Consider the following 22,388-nt stretch of genomic DNA (forward strand, 5'->3'; position numbering starts at 1 on the left):
ATGTTCATTCCATTAATCAGATAGAGTTCCATAAGTAGGCTAGAGAAATGATTTACTCCACCCTCACAGCAAAGGCCATGGTTGCACACACGCTGCAGGATTCATTGGATAATGTGACAACCCAATACAAATTGGAGAAGGCCTTCTCACAGACCAAAGACAACAGGATAAAGTCCTTGGATGACTTGGTCATTGAACTCGGCCATGATTCAAGTGACATTAAGGCTGTTGAACAACTGATCAAAAAGAAGAATGGGGATATAGCAGCCCTCAAGAAACAAATTAAACTTCCTCATTTACAGCACCCACAGACGAAGGAGGTCCTAGAAAGTTAGAACAATCATGAAGAGATGATGGACCCAGTGTTGCAACTAAATGATTAGTTAAAGGAGATGGAGAAAGAGTTGGAAAACTTGATGCAGCTTAAACAAGCTAGTCTGGATGATGCTCCTGCAACTGTAATCCCAACATTTACCACTGTGGTACCTTCTACTTTGGCAGCATCCTTAGCCCCCACTGTTCCAATGGCTACAACACTACCGGCATCTACACCAACTACATCAGCAACAGGATCTACAACAATGGGCTCAACAGGTGATGAGGCAAACATGAAGGTCAAGGCAATGGAAGAAATGTCCATTTAAACCACTAAGATGATCAGACTTAAGGAGAAAGTGACCAGCCTGGAAACAGATTACAAACTTTTTCAAATCATGCACAAACAAGAACAAAAAAAGGCCACAAGGATGACCGAAAAAATCAAAAGCCTGGAAAAGGAACTAACACTCAATGAACCTTTAGGTCAGGCTAAGGAGAAATTGTGGGATATTTGGCCATCCATCCAGGTTATTTTTGAAAAAATTGATCTGATAAAGCAAGCTACAGAAGCCATTCAGAGGGTTAAAGCAGAAATTGGAGATATGCCAGAGGAAGCCGCAAGGATCATTCATTTCCTCAACTCCAAGAACAAGTATGAGATGCAGGAGTTAGAGATACCTGACAGGACAGGTATAATTTTGGAAGTTAAAAGAGTCCTTATTAAGAGGAATTTGATGTTGAACTTAGAGGATAAGTGTCAAACCATGCAACTAGCCATTGACAGGTTCATGGTTAAATTCGAGATTTTGAGGCAAAAGGGATTACCAAATCCCTTGGTTATAAATGATAAGCTAATGACACAGGAGGATTATAATAAAAAGATCAGGGAAGTAGCCAAAGATCAGGTGAATACTTCATCCATGAAAGGTATACCTACTGGCAAAGTATTGTATCAAACATTTGAGAATTTGTTTTACCTCCAGCATGAGGTAAAACACCTTTTTATTAATAAGCCAACTTTTGCCAAGTATACAAAGGCAGATGAGATATACAGAAAAATGCTCAATATCCAATTACTAGATGCTGAGACATGGGAAAAACTCAATGATTTACTGTAGGAATACACAATAAAAATATGAAATGTACAGTAAAAAGTAAAAGAGCACAGTAAAAGGATATTGACAGGTCAGCAAGGTCAAAGTGTATCAGATGAAAGGTCAAAGTAAATATAACATCCAGCGTGAAGACCAAACAACAAAGCAAATTAAAAGGCAAAAGATCAAAGCCAACAGAGCCTAAATAATAGGGACAACAAACACTAGTTCAATAACTATCTCTATCTTCTTGCACGAAGATATTTTTTTCTCCTAGATTAATTCCCAAGACAGTTTGGGATATTTTGTAAATTCTTTTTGTATAAATACTTCATAGTTTGAAGTATTGGGTGTGGATTGCTATACATTTGTAGAGTTATTTTGATCTTAAACCTAAGGGTTATTCTACCAATTTTCAAGTCAACAGACTGGAGCAAGTAATAAAAAGATTGCACTACAAGATTCATGAGATGAGATATTGCAGTGAAGTATCTTCTTTGTCTGATTTTGTTACTTTCTTATGTGTTTCATAAACTTAAATGTTATCTATATTTGAATGAATTAACTAGAAATTTAACTCAAAATATGTTTAAGTACACTCTATTTTGCACAGTTAATCACTTATATGTTTTCCTCTGATAGGCAGATTGGAGAACCCTTAATTGCTCTCCCACCCCGGTTGACCTCTTTCATTTCTCTTCATAATCTGGCCTAGGGAACTCTTAATTGCTCCCTGGATCCGATTGGAAACCATTTCACCATCAAGCCTTTGAGATCTATAGTAACTTCTCTATCTTGCCCTGTAGACACTGTTTTTAGAACATAATCCAGTAATGTTTATCTGACATTTGACCCCATAGCCCAGTGGTAAAAGACAACCCTTTTCATCTAAGTAAGTGATCCCACCACCCAAGTTCAAATTAAAAACCAAAGCACAATCATAACTAGCCTAAAATCAAATAACTAAACAAAGTTAAATTAAAAAGAGAGAGCCCTTTGTGAGATTAGGAAGGCTAGATCCTGATCTCCAAAGTTGGTTTGTGGTTACCTCTATCATTTATTTTTTGAACAACTTAGAAGAAATTTTGGAGTGATAACATTATTGGCGACCATACTAGGGACTTTGATCGTTAGTCAAATAAAACTTTAAGGAAACCTTAAATTTCATCTTGAGCCCCTTAAGGTCATTTTTATAATTTGTCCAAAAAGTTTCATAAAAAACAATTAAAAAGTTAAAATTCTGGCTCCCAAGAAGACTCACTATACCAGGGCAAACCCAGATCCAAACCCTGCTAATATAGTTGATGACCCAGACAGGATTTTAAGAAAATCAAAAAAGGCAGAAACTCAAGCAGGTAGTAGCCAGTTAGTTAAAGCAAATTCACTCCCTGAAGAATTATCAACTTTAGAGGAAATTCCATTTGATTTGTCATTTGATCTCTCATTGTTTAGAACTAAATCAGAGAATGCAATTCATGAAACTGTGTTAGACCCTGATTTTATTCAACTTATTGAAACAAAAAGGGTGCCTATCCATCCGGATTTAGATAAATTTGTCTTGGACACTTTTGACAAGTTAGAAGCTTTAACCTCCACATTGATAAGCCATATAGATGATGCTTACCTTCAACAATCTGTTGAACTAGCTGCCCTTACTACTGCTGCCTCTGAAATTTCTACACAATCTTCAATCACTGTAAATACACCTTCATTTACCACCACCTCACTAATAGTATCCACCACAGTCCATTCCCCTAAACTAGTTATTCATCAGCCAAACACCTCATCCTCATCTAGTTCATTTCCATCCATTTCAAGCCCTTCCTCAAGTACCAGCTCCTATCCAAGCCATGGCAGACCGACATGCACCCCTGGTTTTACCAACACAACTCCATGCCATGCCCCAATATTATCAAAGAAAAATATTTTTGTTTGATGCTACTGGTCAGTACACTGCCCAATAGCATGTGAACAAAATGACTGACTATTTTGAGTTGCATGAGATAGATGAATCAGATGTCCAAATGAGGTTGTTTGCTCAAACATTAACTGGGGATGTTAAGAAATGGTTCAAAGATTTACCTGCCCACCATATTGCAGACTTAGCTGCTTTTCATAGATTATTCATTGATAGATGGGAGAGAAAGAAAAACCCTCTACAAATACTTTCTGAATATGATAACATTAGAAGAGCTCCTAATGAGTCAGTTCAAGATTATTGTACTAGGTTCAATAACATCTACAATGCAATCCCTGCTAATATCAAGCCTCCACTTGATCTAGCATTAATCAAATTCCCTGATGGTTTTGACACTAACATGTCATACCAATTAAGGGAAAGAAACCCAGAAACATTGGAACAAATGCAAAGTAATGTTGTTAGTGTAGAGGCCAACCCATTAGTCAAGAAAGCTATAATGACAAATGAAAGGAGAGTTGTAATTAAAAAGGAAACTTCCACTTCTGATGGAAAAATAGACAATTTAGCAAAGAGTGTAGAGAGAATAATGGATAGATTATAAAACATGGAAAGAAAAAATCAGTGGGAGAATCGACAACCACCCCAATAAGAAACCCCAACTTTAGGAAGAATCCTAACACTGGAAAGAATGTTATACCAAATCAGCAAATTAGGCCTCCCTTCCAGGAAAACTATGTTGAGGGTTCACGGAGCCATGAAGGAGAGGATAACACTCAGATAAACTTATTAGGAATAAAGAACGAAGATGTTGTTTTTCTTACTCAATAAAAACAGGAGTTGTACATGTTGCAATAATTGCAATTAGAATCTGGTGAGTCCTTCGACTTTAAACAGGGTTATGAGTCAACCATATATGAGGTTCACAAATAGTATAACTTAAGAAGTAAAAAGAACAATGAAGCTCCCACTAAAAGATCAATCCAGACCCACTCGGGGCACGGATCTCTCGGTTAACTGCTGGAATGGCAATGGCTCCTTCTGGTCCTCACCAGGCCTACTTTATGAAGCCCTTAGCTCAGCAGACATCCTCCTAGTTATCGAGACTCATGCAAGCCCAGTCCGTCCTCTCCCTGACATTACAAGATACCAGTGGACCGCAGTTAGCAGACAGGAGACAAGGAGCTCAGGAGGTGTCAGAGGATCAGGGGGTGTTGCTTGCCTTGTCCGTGATAGCCTCAGGAGCAGAGTTTCAGTGGTTGCGACAGATGAGCATGCCAGATTCTTGTGGATCCAGATCAGAGCCAGAACACCACCACCGAGAGACATTTATGTCGCAGTCTGTTACTTCCCACCTATCTCATCCTCCTACGCTATTCACAATAGCTCAAATGGAGACCCTTTTACAGACCTGTACTTTGACATCACCAGGTTTTCGACAATAGGGGACATCATTCTCATGGGGGACTTCAACGCCCGGACCAAAGATCTCCAGACCCCTATACACGACAGGACAGAAGATATATTTTGCACTCGGGGGATTGACCTGACCACGATTGGCATGTACCAGACCTCTGAGGATCACTTGGGACCCACCACAACCTACGAGAGATATCTGTTACAGTTGGGAGAATCTCATGAGCTGATAATTTTGAATGGCCTACCTTGTTTCCCTTCCTCGCACTTCTTTACCTGCAGACCTTTTGGAGGCGGGCAAGTGTGGTTGACTACGCTCTTGCAGATCCAAATCTCCTCCCTTACATCAAAAATTTCTCAATTACCCCCATCCCTCTCGCGGACCACGCACTCCTCTCACTCTCACTGCAGTTTGATTTCCCGAATCCACCCCCTACTCTTCCCCGAAGCCCCCCCAGAACCACCTTCCGATTTGAAGAGAGTGACCCTGATCTCTTCTCCTCTATCCTTAGACAGAAACTCCCATCGATGTCCCAATTCACCTCTCTCAGCGCCGCCAAGGACAAATATCAGTGTCTCTCTTATGCTATCTGGAAAGCTACGCCCCAATCCTTCCCCTTCTCCACTCGCTCAGCCACCACCTCCCGCAAACCGAGAAAATGCCCTATGAACAACTGGTATGACCAAGATTGCAAGTCTTTGCATCAAGACCTCCATCACGCCTTCTGGAACTCTTTGCCAACATACCCAGACCTATGTTCTGCTTATCTTCGCCTCCTTCACCGCAAGAAGCACCTTTTCATTGCCCATAGGAGACAAGTTCTTTCTACTCTCCTCCTTCGCTCACCTAAAGATTTTTGGGGAGCCATCCTTTCCCGGCGCTCACCTACCCCTATCGACCTTGATCCTGCCTCAATGTTCTCTCACACCTCCCAGCTGTATGACATCCCTGGGTACCCTCTGATTTAGGTTACTTCCCCCCCACCTCCTGCCATCTTTTCTCTGACAAAGATATCAGAGAAGCAATATGGACAATGAATAGCAGCAGGGTAGCAGACGAAGAAGGTTTCCAGGCATAGTTCTTCAAGCATGGACTTCGCCCCCTAGTAGGATATCTGGTGGACCTTTTCAACCAGGTGGTTCGAGATGGATTTCCGAACAGTTGGTCACACCACATTATCTACCCGATCCACAAGTCAGGGCCCACTTCCGACCCCAACAACTACAGGACAATCATGGTTAGGCACACATTCTCCAAGTTATATGCCACAACACTCCACAGGAAACTCTCCCACTTCCTTGAGCAGAGACAACTCAGGGCCAAGGGCCAAGTAGGATTCTGCCCAGGCCACCAGACGATCGACCACATCCTTACTCTCCGTGCGGTAATCGAGGAGGCCAGGTATCGATCTTCTAAAGTGTACTGCTGTTTTGTAGACTTCCAGAAAGCTTTTGACTCAGTCCCGAGGGAAGATCTTTTTCAAAGGCTAAGCGAGATTGGAATTTCCTCTACTCTCCTAAATGCTATCATGTGCCTATATGAGGCCAGGCCGTCCTTGGTCGTCTCCACACAGTTGGAGGAATGCCGGATTTTATCCAAAGCACCATTGGAGTCAAGCAAGGATGACCCCTTTCTCCTACTCTGTTCGGGATCTATATCGATGAACTTGAGTCCTTTCTCCTGGAGCATACTCAGGATATGGATGGATGTCTTCTTAACCAGGTCCTAATTTCCATCCTTCTCTTCGCAAACGATATTGTCCTCATTGCCTCCTCCCATGAAGGCCTTCAAAGACAGCTGGATGCGCTCGCAGCCTTTTGTGACCGGAGGCATCTCACTGTAAACTTGGGCAAAACCAAAGTGATTATCTTCAATGGAGTAAAGAAAACCTCTAATTTCCATTTCCTATTTAAAGGAGAAGAGATCGAGATTGTCAATGCCTATACATATTTGGGAGTTCAGTTTTCAGGACCTCGATTCAGCGTGTGGCCAGCCCTTCAGCCTCGGATCAACAAAGGGTATGGCTCCCTAGCCCTTCTAGAGAGACAGTGTTTCCAGAACCATTTCCAGGACATCTCGTCCAAAATGTGCATCATGGATACTTTGATTTGACCCACAATGTTTTATGGCTCAGAGATTTGGGGTCTCTCTCTCCTAGAATCAGATTGGGCTTCAGTGGAACGTGTCCAGACTCTCCTTCTACGTCGTTTTATTAGGTGCAAGCAGACAGTTCCCCAGCACATCCTTCTAGCCGAGTTCGGGGCTCAACCTTTCCGCCTAGAGGTGATATTCAAGCTAGTGTCACTCCTGCACAGACTCCGTGGCCTGGCAGAAGTGAGGGAGGGTCGTGACAGATACCCATATTTAGGATATTGCTCCTCGGAGAACATCGCCCGTATACAGACAGGCCGATCCAAATGTTGGTACACCGGTGTGACAGAGATTCTGGAGGCTTTGGGAATCTAGATTGAGTGTCTCCCTCCTTTTCAATACTCTCTGAATGCTCCAGGCCACCTCCTTCCCAATCAGCAAGAGCTGAATAAAATCATTAAGGAAGATATTTACAAACGTTACATTCAGATTACATGGACCAACCCTCCCAATGGGTTGCGCCCTAAAATGGCCTTTTACGCGGAACATTGCTTGGAGATCAAGGATGGGCTCATCATCAGACCCCAATACACGTTCCAGCATTGGATGCATGCCCTTAGAATCCCCCTCGGGCAGCTCAGAGTTGGATCTCACAGACTCCGGGTGGAAACAGACCACCACATTGATAGAGCAGATAGGATCTGCCAGCTTTGTCACTTACAGGAGATAGAGATAGAGACACATTTCATCTTCGGATGCCCCGCATACTACGAGATCCGGGGCCGTTTCCATTGTCTCTTCAGGTCTTCTCAGACCCTGTCCATCTTCCTGAGATATGTTGACCAGAGATGCCTAGCACTTTATCTCCAGGAGGCCTTCAGATTCTGGGCCCGCTTTCTTCAACCACCAGCCAGACCGGACACCACACAAAAGATCACAGACTTCTTTAGAGCACTACCCTCAGCGCGAGGCACCAAAAGAATCATAGACCAACCCACAGACACTGAAACCAGATCAGTGTGGTCCCAGGGGGGCCGACCCACCAGACTGCACCAGCGCTCCAGGATCAGTTCCACCCCTGTGAGGCGTTTCAAAACTTCTAGGAGACATCAACGACAACCCAGTATGCCCACAAGACAACAGACTTTGATGAGCTTCTCTCAGTTTTCTTCTCTCGACCTCGGATGTTAGGAGTAGGGGTTAGACAGGCCCCCCACCCTTCTTCTTCCTCTTCTCCTTCGCTGCTTCATCATAGCGCTTTGTTCCGAAGTCGTGAGCTTCTTGACTCTTCATTTACCTTTAGATGTATTTCTTGCTTTTAAAAAGAAATGTTAAAAGGGACCGTCTGGTCCACCGACTTGCATAATGTAATCATTTGTAACCGAGAGTCCTGTTGACCTATTATGGTCATTTGTTGGACATTAATAAAATTATCTTATCTTATCTTATCTACTGAAACTTAAACTGAAACAATTACTGAAATCAATCCAAACAAGAGAAATCAAAGCAAAACAATTGAAACGTAGACTGGATTGCCTAGTAATGAGAAACAAGATAAAAACACACATACTACATTTGTTAAGGAGGATCTCATCCAAACAAACAAAGCTCAGCTGCCTTTCAACCTCAAAGTTGAAATAACGAAATTGAAGATATCAGCTCCTTTGATCGAGTTAGTAAAGAATGAATCCTATAGATCACAAATAACTGAAACTTTAAATATAGGAGAGGGAGAAGATGTTGCCAATTTGAATGATGATCAACCTGAATTATTGTTTGGCCTTGAGGTGAATGGTACTCATCAGCAAGGGGGAATCCCTCCTTTCTACATTAGCCTGAACATTCATGACAAAATATTACATAATGCTATGTTAGACTCAGGGGCATCCCATAACTTGATGCCAAAAGCAATCATGGAGAGACTAAACTTAGACATTACCAAACCATATAAGGACTTGTTTTCCTTTGACTCTAGCCAAGTTAAATGCCTTGGCTTGATTAAGGATTTATGTGTAACTCTAGTCTAGTGCCCAGCAAAGAGTATTGTGATGGACATAGTAGTTGCAGACATCCCACCCAAATATGGAATGCTGCTATCTCGCTCATGGGGAGCAAAATTGCAAGGATCCTTGCAGTTAGATATGTCATATGCCACCATATCTGTTTTTGGTCAACAAAGAAAACTATATAGAGAGACCTTGATGAAATACATGGTGAGTAGTGTAGAAAAACCACAAAATTTCCCAATATACTCTATGCATTATGATATGGACTCTTTCATCTTGTACAATTCAGACCATGACAAAAAGGAAATCACAGTTGAAGAACTGAAATACAAAACAACTGACAGTGAAAATATTTTTCATGAATCACTTTGGCATTTAGACTTTGATGGATCTATGAATAGACTAGGGGCAGGAGCAGGAGTGTGGATCCACAATATGGAGAATAATCATTCTGAGGGACATGCATTTAGGTTAAATTTTAAATGCACAAACAACATGGCAAAGTATGAAGCTCTGATCTTAGGATTACAAATGGTTAGAAAACTTGGAGCCAAGAGAGTTTCTATACTTGGAGACTCAAAATTGATTATTAAACAAATTAATGGTGAATACTTTGTAAACAATCCCAGACTGAGTCAATATAGAGAGACTGTCCTAGATTTGATCAAAGACCTTCTGGAAACAAACTTTGCTACCATTCCTAGAAAACAGAATATGCAGGCCCACAGTCTGGCTACTTTTGCTAGTACCTGCAAATTGCCCTTTCAGCCCAACCATCAGTACACTGTAGAAGTGAGACATAGGCCTGTCATACCAGACAATTTGAAGTATTGGCAGATTTTCTCCCAGGATTCTCAGATTTATAACTTCATGAATGCTGAAGGTGAGTTTCAGAATTGTAATATAGATACAGACTGTACAATAGACAATGACATAGATAGTGACATAGATGTAAATATTTTAGAAATAGGTAAACCCACTAATTTCACTAAATTAGAAGTAGATAACTTAGAAAATGTAGAAATAGAGGAAATAATGAATGATGATCCTAAAATTCTTAATCTTAAAAATATTTTTTTGCCTAAGGGATTAGTCCCCTTAAAAGATTTGTTTGATTCCAACGATGTAGCTAGGAAGCCGAAAATGGAACCTTTGAGAGCAGATATAGAAGAATGTAACATAGGAACGGAAGAAAAACCTAAGCTCATTCAATTATCAAAATCGTTACCCCCAAATGAAAAGTTTAAATACAAAAATCTGTTTAAAGAGTTTCAAGATATATTTGCATGGAGTTACGAAGATCTAAAATCTTATGACACCAACATAATTCAACACAAGATACCTATCAAAGAGGATCATAAGCCCTTTAAATAGAAACTTAGGAGAATTAATCCAGTTCTTATGCCATCTATTGAGAAATAAGTTAAAAGAATGTATGATGCCTGTTAGACTCCGTCTTGTCAGCCCGCTGCAGTCAAATTCTCCAAAGTTCATTCCTTGTTATGCACAGTCACTGATGTTACTGTGGTCCAGAAAAGAGTCATTTTAATTCTTGAGTCCAGGGTTTTGTCTGCAGACTAGAGGAAGGTTCAGTAAGCTTTTATTTTTATGTCATTGTTAATAATGTGAAATTGATTCTTCTTCAAAACAATGTTTTGAAGAAGAAATCATCAGATGTATCTTTTCACCATGTAGTTCCTCAGTTGCAGATGCTGGTTCTCCTTGCCAAAGTTCGATGTTAATTATCCCTGCAAGCAGACAGAGGAGCCATCATTTAAATTCAGGAAATCAGAGAAAGCAAAAATTCATGAATAGAATAACCACTAAATTTGGAGGCCAAGCTTGTTTAGCAACATCAAGCCGAGGGAGCATAGGTCGTTATAATCTAGCGCCACAACATTGTACATGGGTGTTCAGAATAAAGATGTTAGCAGCTTTAATGGCATATTTCCTTTTCATACGTGGACAAGCATTATAGACTGTAGTATGCAGACCACAAATGAATTGGCAATGCAGTCAATGGAAGCCTTGACAACAAGCACTTGGAAAGAATCATCCAAATACCGATCCATTCTTTATTAACCACGCTAAGTATCACAGATCAAGCAATAATTGGTAAGGTTACAAGTGATACCAAACATGCTGGCATTAAGGGTGCGCGCTACCCATATAAGGTGCGCTACCCACTTAAACTTCCCAGCCCTTTGCAAAGAACACGGGCGCTACCCATACAGTGACAACACTAAACAATTTTGTCTTTGCGTCCGATTTCGAGCCAAAACGCCACGATCAGCTTGCAAGTGTGTTTTTAATGGTTGCTCAGTGATTTTTTTTAACAGGATTGTGGTGTTTTTAAAGGGGGAAATTAGCGTGTTTGATGTGGATGTTTGCTGCTTTAGAGAAGATGGAAGGTAATTTGTGGTTGAAAGATACAATTGGTGTTGTACCAAAGAATGCTTGGGCAATAAACCCCTTCAGTCACTCACCTACAATGGCATATTTGCTTCGTCGAATGGGTTTCAAATAATATGCTTATTCAGAGAACTCATGATGAAGTAAAGAAGGAATTAGCGCAGGAAACACATGAAAAGAGCATATTTTACCCAATCGTGAAATAGTTACTTTGGATGATGTGGCAGGAGGAAGTCGACGCACCAAACTTTCACACAATATTATTTTTGTAGCAGCTGAAGTTGCTCCATACTCAAAAACAGGAGGTCTTGGAGATGTCTGTGGTTCTCTACCTATTGCCCTTGCTGCTCGAGGTCATCGTGTGATGGTAATATCTCCGAGATATATGAATGGTGTGACAGATAAGAAGTACAGTGGGGCTTTTGATGTTCAGTGTCGCATCAAAATCACGTGCTTTGGTGGGGAACATCAAGTCGCATTTTTTCATGAGTACAGGGCAGGCGTTGATTGGGTATTTGGTGCTAGTTCCGCTTCACCCTTCTGTGCTATGCTGCTTGTGAGGCTCCTTTAGTATGTGGACCAGAGCCTGTTATATGCTGTCAATTCGACTTTGGTAGGATGCTTGGTTTTGGCTATGGAGTTTGCCCATGGGGTTACAATTCAGTTGAGACTTTCTCTGTGAATGTGCAGTACTTATTGAAGATAGGTTTGATAAAGGAGAATACAAGGTTGACCGATTGACTGAGTATGAGCATGAGCAAATCCGATCTAAGTATGACGTGCAGCCTTTGCATAGAGAATGAAAGAGACCGAGGAAACCTAGATAGAAATCTTCGACAGGCATATGAAATATGTTCCACAGATATCCTTTACTCATACCATCACTATGTATGAGCGAAAGTTATGTATGGAAAGCTGCTGGAAGCGATAATTTGATAAAAGCGCCCCCAAAGTTACAGAGGATGTTAATTATAAAAATTTGGTTGTTTTCAAATGGTAAAGGTAAAAGTAAAGACCCAAATTAAACGCAGAATATCAACCATAAGCAGAGAAATAGGGTCGATTTGCCTATTTTGATCTCAGTTGCATTTCAGATGGTCTACGCTCCAGATTTTGCCCATTCATTGGTCATCAGAGGTTGGAAAATAGTAAATGTAACGTGGCAATCAAAGTCAGAAGCCAAATTGAAGTGCAGATAACTATCCCAGCAGAGCCATCAAATTGATTGGCCTATTTTTGGTTTTCAGTTGCAGTTCAGAAAGTTTAGCTACAGGTTTTGCCAGTTCATTTGTTATCAATAAACAAATTGTAACGCTGCTCCTTTTTAGGGCAGACTTTCCCTATTTTTATGATCTTAGGTGAAACGGCTCCTTATTTTCATCCATCAGTTATCACCTCTCATAGTTTATTTAATGTATTGAAAAATCATTTGTAGGGGGGAGAGTTCTGAAACGCTGTTGGAGAAATACAGAGTTTTCACTGTACAGTTTTTGACAGAGAAATAATTAAATGGTGCAGCTCTGATCTGTAAGATTCTTGTGGTGTGAAAATTTAGCATTTGTCTTTTCTTCTGTTTTCATATGTTTCCTTGTTATGTTCACAGTCCATTCATAATCGTTTCAAGCTGAATGCTTTTGCAGTAAGATAGGCAGAATCCAATTTATTTGCTCTGCCTTGAAGCAGCGTCAGTATTTGTGTAATTTTCTTTTGTTGGAAAGGACTCATTGTTTAATGCCCTTTTCTGCTTCTTAAATAGTCTTTACATTGCCATTTAATTTCAATTTAATTGTTAAACTTCACTCCTACCTCGCCTCATGGAATAATCTGTGCCTTTGATTAAATCTCTGCTCTTGCTGTCTTTGCCCCACACAGCCCAAAAAACCCAATCATTTATTAAAAACCCCTTTCCATATCAATTTACTAGCCTAAAATCAGTTCCCTTTTAAAGTCATCTCAGCCCCTTTTAGAAGACTTTTTGCTGAGATAGATTGGAGAGAGCCCTCTCTTTTCCTCGTAGGGCTAGCTACGAGGCTGAGCTTGGTTTGATGTTGCCTTGAGTTTTTCCTTCCTCAGCCTGAGGCAGATTTGAGCGCTAACATAGTGGCGACCATACTGGGGAGAAATTTGCTTATTACTGTCATTTGCTATAGACGGAGTCTGAAGTCACGCCAGGTAGCCTTCGAACTGCTCTTGCTCTGCGAGTGCATAGTAGATAAAAGCTGCTTCAGTCGATCTCCGGTTTAGCTTGTGAATGTGCCCCTTGATTTGTGAATTTCCCTAGTACGTGTATCAAGTTCAGATCTGATGGTTGATGGTGAACAACGATCAGACATATGAAGGCTGAAACATTCACCCGGCGACTCCAACTCGATCCAGAGATTCCAGTGCTCGCTGATCCACTCATGCAATGGTAGGGTATGTGGCAAACCCTGCACTGTGTGAAGCTGTAAAAGAAGTAAGAAATCAGTTAGCAGATTTTGAAATTAATGAAGATTTTTTCAGTGCCTTGCTTCAATGTTTGAAATCTCCGAAGTTTCCTCTTGAAGCTAGAACTGGTGTCTGTGAGTTAATTGTTGAAAAACTTGAGAAGGAGATTCAGTATTTGAATGAGCAGATCCAGTCATATGATTTCCGAGATCCTAAAAAGTTCTTGGAAACTCTTCCTCCTTCGAAACAAGAAATAATAGAGTTGCCTACAGATGTTTGCATTGACAGTGTGCAGCTGGAAATATGTATTGCAGAGTTGGGGCAGCAAATGGAGTCTGGCTTTCGCGATCCTATTGCGATGTACATGGAAATGTTTTTCAGTTTGACTGACAAATCAAACTGTCTTTTACATGATCAGGCTCATTACGTGCATGAAGGGCTGCCAGCAATTACATCTGTGTCCTGGTGGAAGCATTCTCAAGTGGCATCATTCTCAGGTTTACTTGAATGGTTGATCTGGCATTTCAGTATTACCTGATCTATTATTTTTGCAGCAAAGTAGGGTATATTTTGTAAGTAAATAAGCAGCCAAAAGGCAGCGTTTTGTTCCAGTTTCATTACAGTTTAGTTTGAAGTTTGTTGTTTCAATCATTTCAGTCAGTTTCCAGTGAATAAATTAATCGTGTCGTTTCTTCGCAATAATGACTCCATTGCCCAATGGACGGAGGCACTGTCTGCTCTCCCAAAGCTCTGCGGTTCTTGGCACCTCCAAGAAGCGGCAGCTGCCATCCCCATTGGAGCCAATGTTAGACTCCGTCTTGTCAGCCCGCTGTAGTCAAATTCTCCAAAGTTCATTCCTTGTTATTCGCAGTCACTGATGTTACTGTGGTCCAGAAAAGAGTCATTTTAATTCTTGAGTCCAGGGTTTTGTCTGCAGACTAGAGGAAGGTTCAGTAAGTTTTTATTTTTATGTCATTGTCAATAATGTGAAATTGTTTCTTCTTCAAAACACTGTTTTGAAGAAGAAATCATCGAATGTATCTTTTCACCATGTAGTTTCTCAGTTGCAGATGCTGGTTCTCCTTGCCAAAGTTCGATGTTAATTATCCCTGCAAGCAGACAAAGAAAAGCCCTCATTCAAAGTCAGCAAATTAAAAAAGGAAATTGGAAAGCAGAGTTTGTAATAATGTGAAAAAGTGTTGAGCCAAGACAGGCCACCATCCCTGCAAGAGACAACAAAGAAAACTCTTTTTCTTTAAAAAACCAAGGGAAGTTGCAGAAACAGAAATTGCCCCTGTAATTGTAAAGTATTGGGAACGAGCAGAATTTCCATTTGAGATTGTGCCAAAGCTCGCAAATATTAAAGTGGTTGGAGGCACCATTAAGGGATATGGCTGCCCTGGTCTATCTATTCTTGGGAGTGCTCTTGCAATAACTGAACTTGCAAGGGTAGTTGCTAGCTGTTCTACATTTATGATGGTGCATACTTGCTTGGCAATGTTTACAATTTCAATGTGTGGAAGTGAGGATCGAAAGAAAAATACCTACCAGCTTCAACTCGACTTGATATTATAGCATGTTGGGCTTTGATTGAACCCAACTATGGCAGTGATGCAAGCTCTTTGAACACAACAGCAACCAAGGTGGAAGGTAGTTGGAGGTTAGATGGCCAAAAACGATAGATCGGAAACAGTACCTTTGCAGACATACTTATAGTTTTTGCCAGAAATACAATCACAAATCAAATCAATGGGTTTATTGTGAGAAAGGGTGCTCCTGAGCTGAGGGTAGCAAAAATGGAGGATAAAATTGGACTGAAGGTGCGCGCTACGCGCAGAGGAGGCGCGCTACCCATATGAGGCGCGCTACCCACATAAGTTCCACAGCCAGTGTTAATTAACACAGGCGCTACGCACATAGTGTGCGCTACGCGTTGGGTTCGTGCGCAACCCACACAGTCACAGAGCCAAAGTTTTTTGTTCCTGCGTCCAGTTTGGTGTCAAAACGCCTCAAAAGGCTTGCAAAGTCATTATCACTGTGGCATCATCGCAGCAGTTGATGCTTTGGCAGCTTCTTTGGCGCTGAATGAAACAGTTTTGAAGCGAGAGATTGACATTCGTGGTAACTTCAGAAGCAAACAAGTGATGAACTCCAGGTTAAAGTGAACACGCTATCTTCCATAAAGACACAGCTTCCTTATATGACTGTAAACCGAAAACAATTGTCAACAGTTCCGAAAATCTCGGATAAGTTCCTCACGGAGATCACATTGAGATGAGATCCTTGGAGTGATAACAAAGGGGGACACACAAATTGCGTCATGCACAGTAGTTCTGGCCGCTTTTACAGTGCAGATGTCACACAACGCACTGAAAGTACATGAGGATCATTATTTCTCTATAATGTACTAATAGTAATGGTTAATGCTCATCGACATCTTATAAAGCCTGATCCGAGGGTAATATCTCTTGTGAAAGAGCTGGGAGAAACTGTGAAACACAAACAAAAGCGAATCTTATGCATGAATAAGGATGACTTAATTGAAGTTAAAAAAAAAAACTTATTGAAAGTTGCTTCCGAATTTGGACACCTCCCTGGATATGATAAATTTTACATGATAGCTGGAATGAGAGGTTCTGGTGTCAAAGATCTTGTAAAATATTTAATGGATCAAGCTGTTAAAAGACCTTGGGGTGAAGATCCCATGTTGATGGACAAGGAGTACTTGAAAAGTTTATCTCTTGAAGTTGTATGAAGATGTTGGATTGTATTCATCAGGAAATACCATATACAGTGGATCAGTGCTTGATTGATTGGAAATCAATGCGAGATGGGTCTTTACGAATAGAGCAACATTTCATTGTGTTTAAGCTCGGCCATCAAAAAATTCTTGTTGGAAAGAATGGATCTAAATACAACAAATTGGAATGGTGGCAAATGAAGAATTAAGAAAACTGTTGAAGAGCATTGTACACCTCATAATCCAAGTGAGGGTGAAGAAGTGAGAATGTTAACGAAGAAGGAACAGAAATTTGAAAAAGAGCGATCAGAGTTTGTGCAGTAGTTGCGGAACTCTGTTTGCTATTTTTATTAAAATTTGGTTTTATTTGGTAAGGGGAAATAAATAGTCCGAGAGCCAAAATTAGAGAGAAGATATCCACAACAGCAGAGCAATAAGATTGGGGGCCTATTTTTGTTTTCAGTTGTGATTCGGAAAGGCCTTCAGCTACGGTTTTTCTCCCTTTCATTGGTCATCAAAAAACAAATTCAACGCTATTCCTTTTAGAGCAGAGTTTTCCTATTTTCATGATTATTGATGTGACAATGCCCTATTTTCATCGATCAGTTATCTCCTTTTTGAGTTTTATTTAATGTATTAAAAAATCACTTGTAAAAGGGGGAGAGAGTTTTGGAGAGGTGTGTGTGGAGGAAAACAGAGAGCTTTATTGTACAGTTGTTTGACAGAGATTAATTGAAGAGTACAACTCTGGTTTATAAGATTCCTGTGGTTTGAAATTTGGCATATGTTTTTCTCTGTTTCATATGTATGTAATGTTTTTCATTTCATTCATAAATCGTTTTCAATTTGAATGTTTCTGAGTGAGAAGGGTAAAATTCAGCTTACTGCTTTGCCCTGGAGAAGCATTCATGTTTTGTGTTTCTTCCTCTGTCTGAAAGGGATTCATACATTAATGCCCCTTTCAGCTTTCTTAACAGTCCTTCCATTTCATATAATTTCAGTTTGGATGCTTAAGCTCTCGCCTACCTTGCCTTATGGAGTAATCTGTGCCTTTGATTAAATCTCTGCTCTTGCTGTCTTTGCCCCATGCAGCCCAAAAACCCAATCATTTATTAAAAACCTCATTTCTATCAATTTACTAGCCTAAAATCAGTTCCCATTTTAAGTCATCTCAGCCCCTTTGAAAATCTTTTGCCGAGATAGACTCGGAGAGAGCCCTCTCCTGTCCTCGTAGGGCTAGCTACGAGGCTGAGCTTGGTTTGATGTTGCCTTGAACCTCGCCTTCTTCAGCCTGAGGCAGATTTGAGCGCTAACATATGGCATAGGAGAATGGGACATCTACACCATGGAGCACTCAGAATGCTCAAAGAAATGGTAATAGGGGTTCCTAAACTTGGCATAGAGCATCATGATGTGTGCAGAGGGTGTGTACTTGGGAAGTATGTTAAGGAAATTTTTCCAAGAAGTGGAAGCAGAGCTAATGGCGTGTTAGGACTTATACACTCAGATATTTGTGACCTGATGTCCACTAGAGCTCTCACCGGTGTTGAACATTTCGTCACCTTTATTGATGATCATTTCAAGAAACCCTGGATCTACTTGTTGAAGACCAAGGATGAGGTCTTCGATCATTTCAAAGAGTTTAAATCTCTCATGGAAAATGTGATACGGAATAAGATCAAGGTGTTGCACTCATATAATGGTGGAAAATATATTGATAAAGACTTCACATATTTATGTGTGAAGGTATCAAGAGAGAATGAAAAACTCCATATAGTCCACATCAGAATGGTGTAGAAGAATGGAAAAACATAACCATTGTTGGAGCTGCAAAGGCTATGTCATATGACCAAGATCTACCCAGATTTCTATGGGTAGAAGCATGTAACACGACAATGTATATTCAAAACAGGATTCCTCATAGAGCATTGGGGAAGAAAACGCCAGAAGGAGTCTTCATAGGGAAGAAGCCAGAAGTTAACCACTTCAGAATTTTTGGCAACATTTCCTATTGCCACGTGCCAGATGATAAAAGGACCAAATTGGATCAAACTGCAGAGAAGGGGTTCTTCGTTGGGTACAGTGAAACCTCAAAGGTATACAAAATCTAGATTCCCAACAATAAGTAGATTGTAGTAAGGCGAGACATAAAGTTCATGGAGGACCGAGCTTTCAAGAGATCTTGTGAGATGCCTACAGGTGATCAGAATCAGTGAGCAGAAGCTCCTTTAGCCCAACAATAGGGGTAGCCAATTGGACAAGCAGGAGGACAGTCACAAGGATCAAGTACTATGACCAGTACCAGTATTTCCTCAAGGATAGGAAATTCAAGGAGTTCCCATTAGATGGAGCAATATAGACAAAATGAGGAGCTGGCAAAACCTCCCACGACTAGTGGTCAACCCAGTGGATAAGTTCATTAGACATTGAGAGATGCAGAGGATTTCATTGGAACTCCTAGGATAAGAAAAAGACAACATAGACAACCTGATAGGTACCAAACATTGGTGGCTTAGGTTGCAGAACCTTCCAGCTTTTAGGAGGCCACACAACATCAAATATGGGTAGATGCCATGGTAAAAGAGTATAGCTCTATCATGACGAATGATGTTTGGTAGGTGGTGCCGAGACCTGAGGACAGGTCAGTTGTAGGTTCTTTATGGATCTACAAGATCAAGTATGCTACATATGGAAACATGGAGAAATACAAGGCTAGGTTTGTGGCAAAGAGATATGCACAAAAATAAGGGATAGATTATGAAGAGACCTTTGCCCGAGTTGCCAAATACACTTCTATCTAGGCAGTTATATCTCTAGCAACTCAGATGGGATGACAAATTCACCAGATGGACATCAAGACAACATTTTTGAATGGGGTGATAGAGGAAGAAGTGTACATAGAAAAACCAAAGAGCTTTGATACTCATGAGAGGCACACTCATGTGTGTATATTGAAGAAAGCGTTATATGGACTCAAGCAGAGTCCCAGGACATGGTGTGGTAGGATTGACAACTACTTGCAGAAGATGGGATTCGTCAAGAGTGACACAAATCCCAACACTTACTATTTGATGGTAGAGGGTGAGCCACTCATTCTATTTTTGTATGTGGATGATCTCTTTTTGACAAGATCATCAGGGCTCATAGAGGATTGCAAGAAGAACTTGGCGGCATAATTTGACATGAAGAATTTGGGGTTACACTATTTCCTAGGATTGGAAGTGTGGCAGAAGGATGTGGAGATATTCCTTGGGAAAGGAAGTTTAGCTACAAATATTTTGAAGAGGTTCAGGATGCAAGACTGCATCTTGTCTACAACCATGAACACCAACTGGAAGAAGATAGATGCATCAAATGACAAACATGTTGACCCCACCTTGTATAGACAACTTATTGGGTCTCTCACGTATTTGGTCAACACTAACCCATATTTTTGCTTCGCAGTCAATACCCTCAGTTAGTTCATGGTAGAACTTGTTATCACTAAAGGAAAACCCTAGCTATAGGGAAAAACCCTAAGGTAACCTTAGAACCTCTTTTAGATTGAAAAGCTAAAGCTATCCCTTCAACCCGGAAAAGGATCTCTTCATAAAACTCAACTACCCTATGGTCAATGTAGTAGAAGGTTTTGTGAAATTGAGTTCAAGTGGCTGGATTTAGGTCTATGGATAAATTGGTTGGGTGATATTCAAAACCATTGGGCATAGAGTCCAGCTATTAAACAAATGAGATCACATCTCCAATGATCAGGTGTACAAAGCATGAAAGTCACAAGTCCTTTAACTATTTGGGAGATTTAAAAGAAAAATCACTGAAGGAAAACAAAGTTTATAAAGGGCTAGAATAACAAATATTAATGACTAATAATTTTAAGAAAGGAACATCAAAGAAATCCAATCTCATAAATTAACATTCTCAGACATTGAAGAAGACAATTATATAATAGAGAAAATATTGTCAGGGAGAAGTAATACATGAATTTCCTACTAACTGCTCATTAAACACTATAAATACATTCAAGATTTGTTCAAATATCTTTGGATTAAAAGTGTTTTTCCAATAAAAGCCAATCTCGTTTCAATATTCATAAATTGTTTATATAGTGCTTACATAACAGTTTGCAAAATAATAGTCATCACATAAGTACAAAAACTAAGATACTTCAAATATCTTTCAAGTTCATGTATGCAAAGATAAACTTAAAAATATTTTATCTTTTCTAGAATAACTATAGGATAATATATTTGTATTTAGGCAAAAATAAGTATCTGGTCAATTGCCTCCCTTGAAAGTAGAATAGGTCTCTAAATTGTAGTTTAGCATTTCTGCTAGCATAATAGGTCCCTCTACAACATCCATCAACACTGCTCCTTTGTTCTTCTTCAATTCTACGGGAAAATCTTTAGCTTTCAAATCTAGAAATTAGTTCATTAATGTTGATCCTCTGCCTTGGAATCTGGATTGGTTGAAGTTGTTTTCGCAAAAACTTGTTGATTGTCCATTCAAACTACCAACCCTTATTTTCCTGCGATTCAATAGTTGCCAACTCATACACCTTCAACTCTCTGTATTTGAAGAAGTTTCCTCCTTATTGCTTCATTAATACTCCTCAGCCCCTTGCGCTTTGCTCCTTTGGAATTTGTTTTGTTATATGACCAGGCCAGTGATTATTGGCTTAATGCCATATTGGAGCCCCTTTATAACGTAACTTAATGCGAAGTTCTGATTTTTTCTTGGCTCCTTTTGCTTTATCCCTTCCCGCATTTCTCACCATAGGACCGAGGGTTGTGACCTACCGCATAGCCTTGAGGTGCTAGGGTGTTTTGTTTGTTGTCAGGGGCTATTTTTCCTTTATTAAGTGCTTAGTGCCTTAGTTTTTTTAAACCCCTCACGACCATGTGCAAACCCAATATCGAAGCCCCTTTATCGGAACTTTTTCAGGTGCCAATTGTTATAAAGTGTCGACATCCTCAACGTCTGATATGCAATCTCCAATACAACGTCATCACTCCACGTGGCACCTCATGAATGGTGACATGTGTCACCCAGATTTGTCCCCTTAAGCCCCTTCAAAACGCCATAACTTCCTTCCATGTGTCCTTCTGTACTGCCACATCATGCCGACGTCAGATGCCATTGTAGCTTATCGAGACCAATCATATGCCACCATGTGTCCCGCTAGAGGAAAGAGAAAGAGTCCGTCCACCTTTGGTTTTGCGATGAAATCTTTTGTTAACCTTTATCAACCTTCCCCGATGGTTTTAACACTATCGGAACATTTGCATATTGCAACTTCTTAAGGTTGTCACCTTAAGAAGTTTTGATTCTCCAATTCGTCGATGTGTCAATCCATGATATGCCCTGGACCTGTGATATGTGATCACTGATGTGTCAATCATCGATATGCTTTGGACCTCCGATATGTGATCGTCGATGTCTCTTTCCTTCCTAAGGCTTCAATCCTTGAAACTTCAACAAACCATATATTTTGATTCAAGAGTCCATTTTTTGACTTCCACACACTGTTGGAAAGCTTGTTCAAAGCACTTTCCAATGGAGAGTGCGATGTAGGTTTTGAGTCCTTCTGCTGCTTGGAAAATGACAGCAAACATCTCTGCTTATTTACTCAGATTGCCAAAAAATGTTGACAGCCCTGCTATCAAGAAATTTTCCTTGTTTATTACAATTTTAAACACTTACACTGCAACTATCAGCATTTTCCAAAAAAAATTAAAAATGTGAAATGTTTATTGTGATAACAAAGCCAAAGAGGGTACATTTGGCAGCAATGAGGCATATTCTGAGATATATTCGTGGCACAGTCGAGTATAGATTGAGATATACTCGAAGGGATGACGTCAGATTTTGTGGGTACATAGATGCAAATTGGGCATGCAGTTCAGTTGACAGGAAAAGTACCTCGGGGTATTGCTTCAGTATTGGATCAGGGATGGTTTCTTGGTGT

The 22,388-nt window shown here is 40.3% G+C and overlaps 1 pseudogene; it reads left to right on the forward strand.

Moving 5' to 3' along the window:
• Positions 1-392: 392 nt before the first annotated feature.
• On the forward strand, positions 393-16,688 carry LOC149264881 (GTP-binding protein ERG pseudogene; annotated as a pseudogene).
• Positions 16,689-22,388: the final 5,700 nt, after the last annotated feature.

Source organism: Pinus tabuliformis, chromosome 6 (assembly GCF_031772625.1).
Source record: "Pinus tabuliformis cultivar Carrire ecotype Pingquan chromosome 6, CPIR1, whole genome shotgun sequence".
NCBI lineage: Eukaryota > Viridiplantae > Streptophyta > Pinopsida > Pinales > Pinaceae > Pinus > Pinus tabuliformis.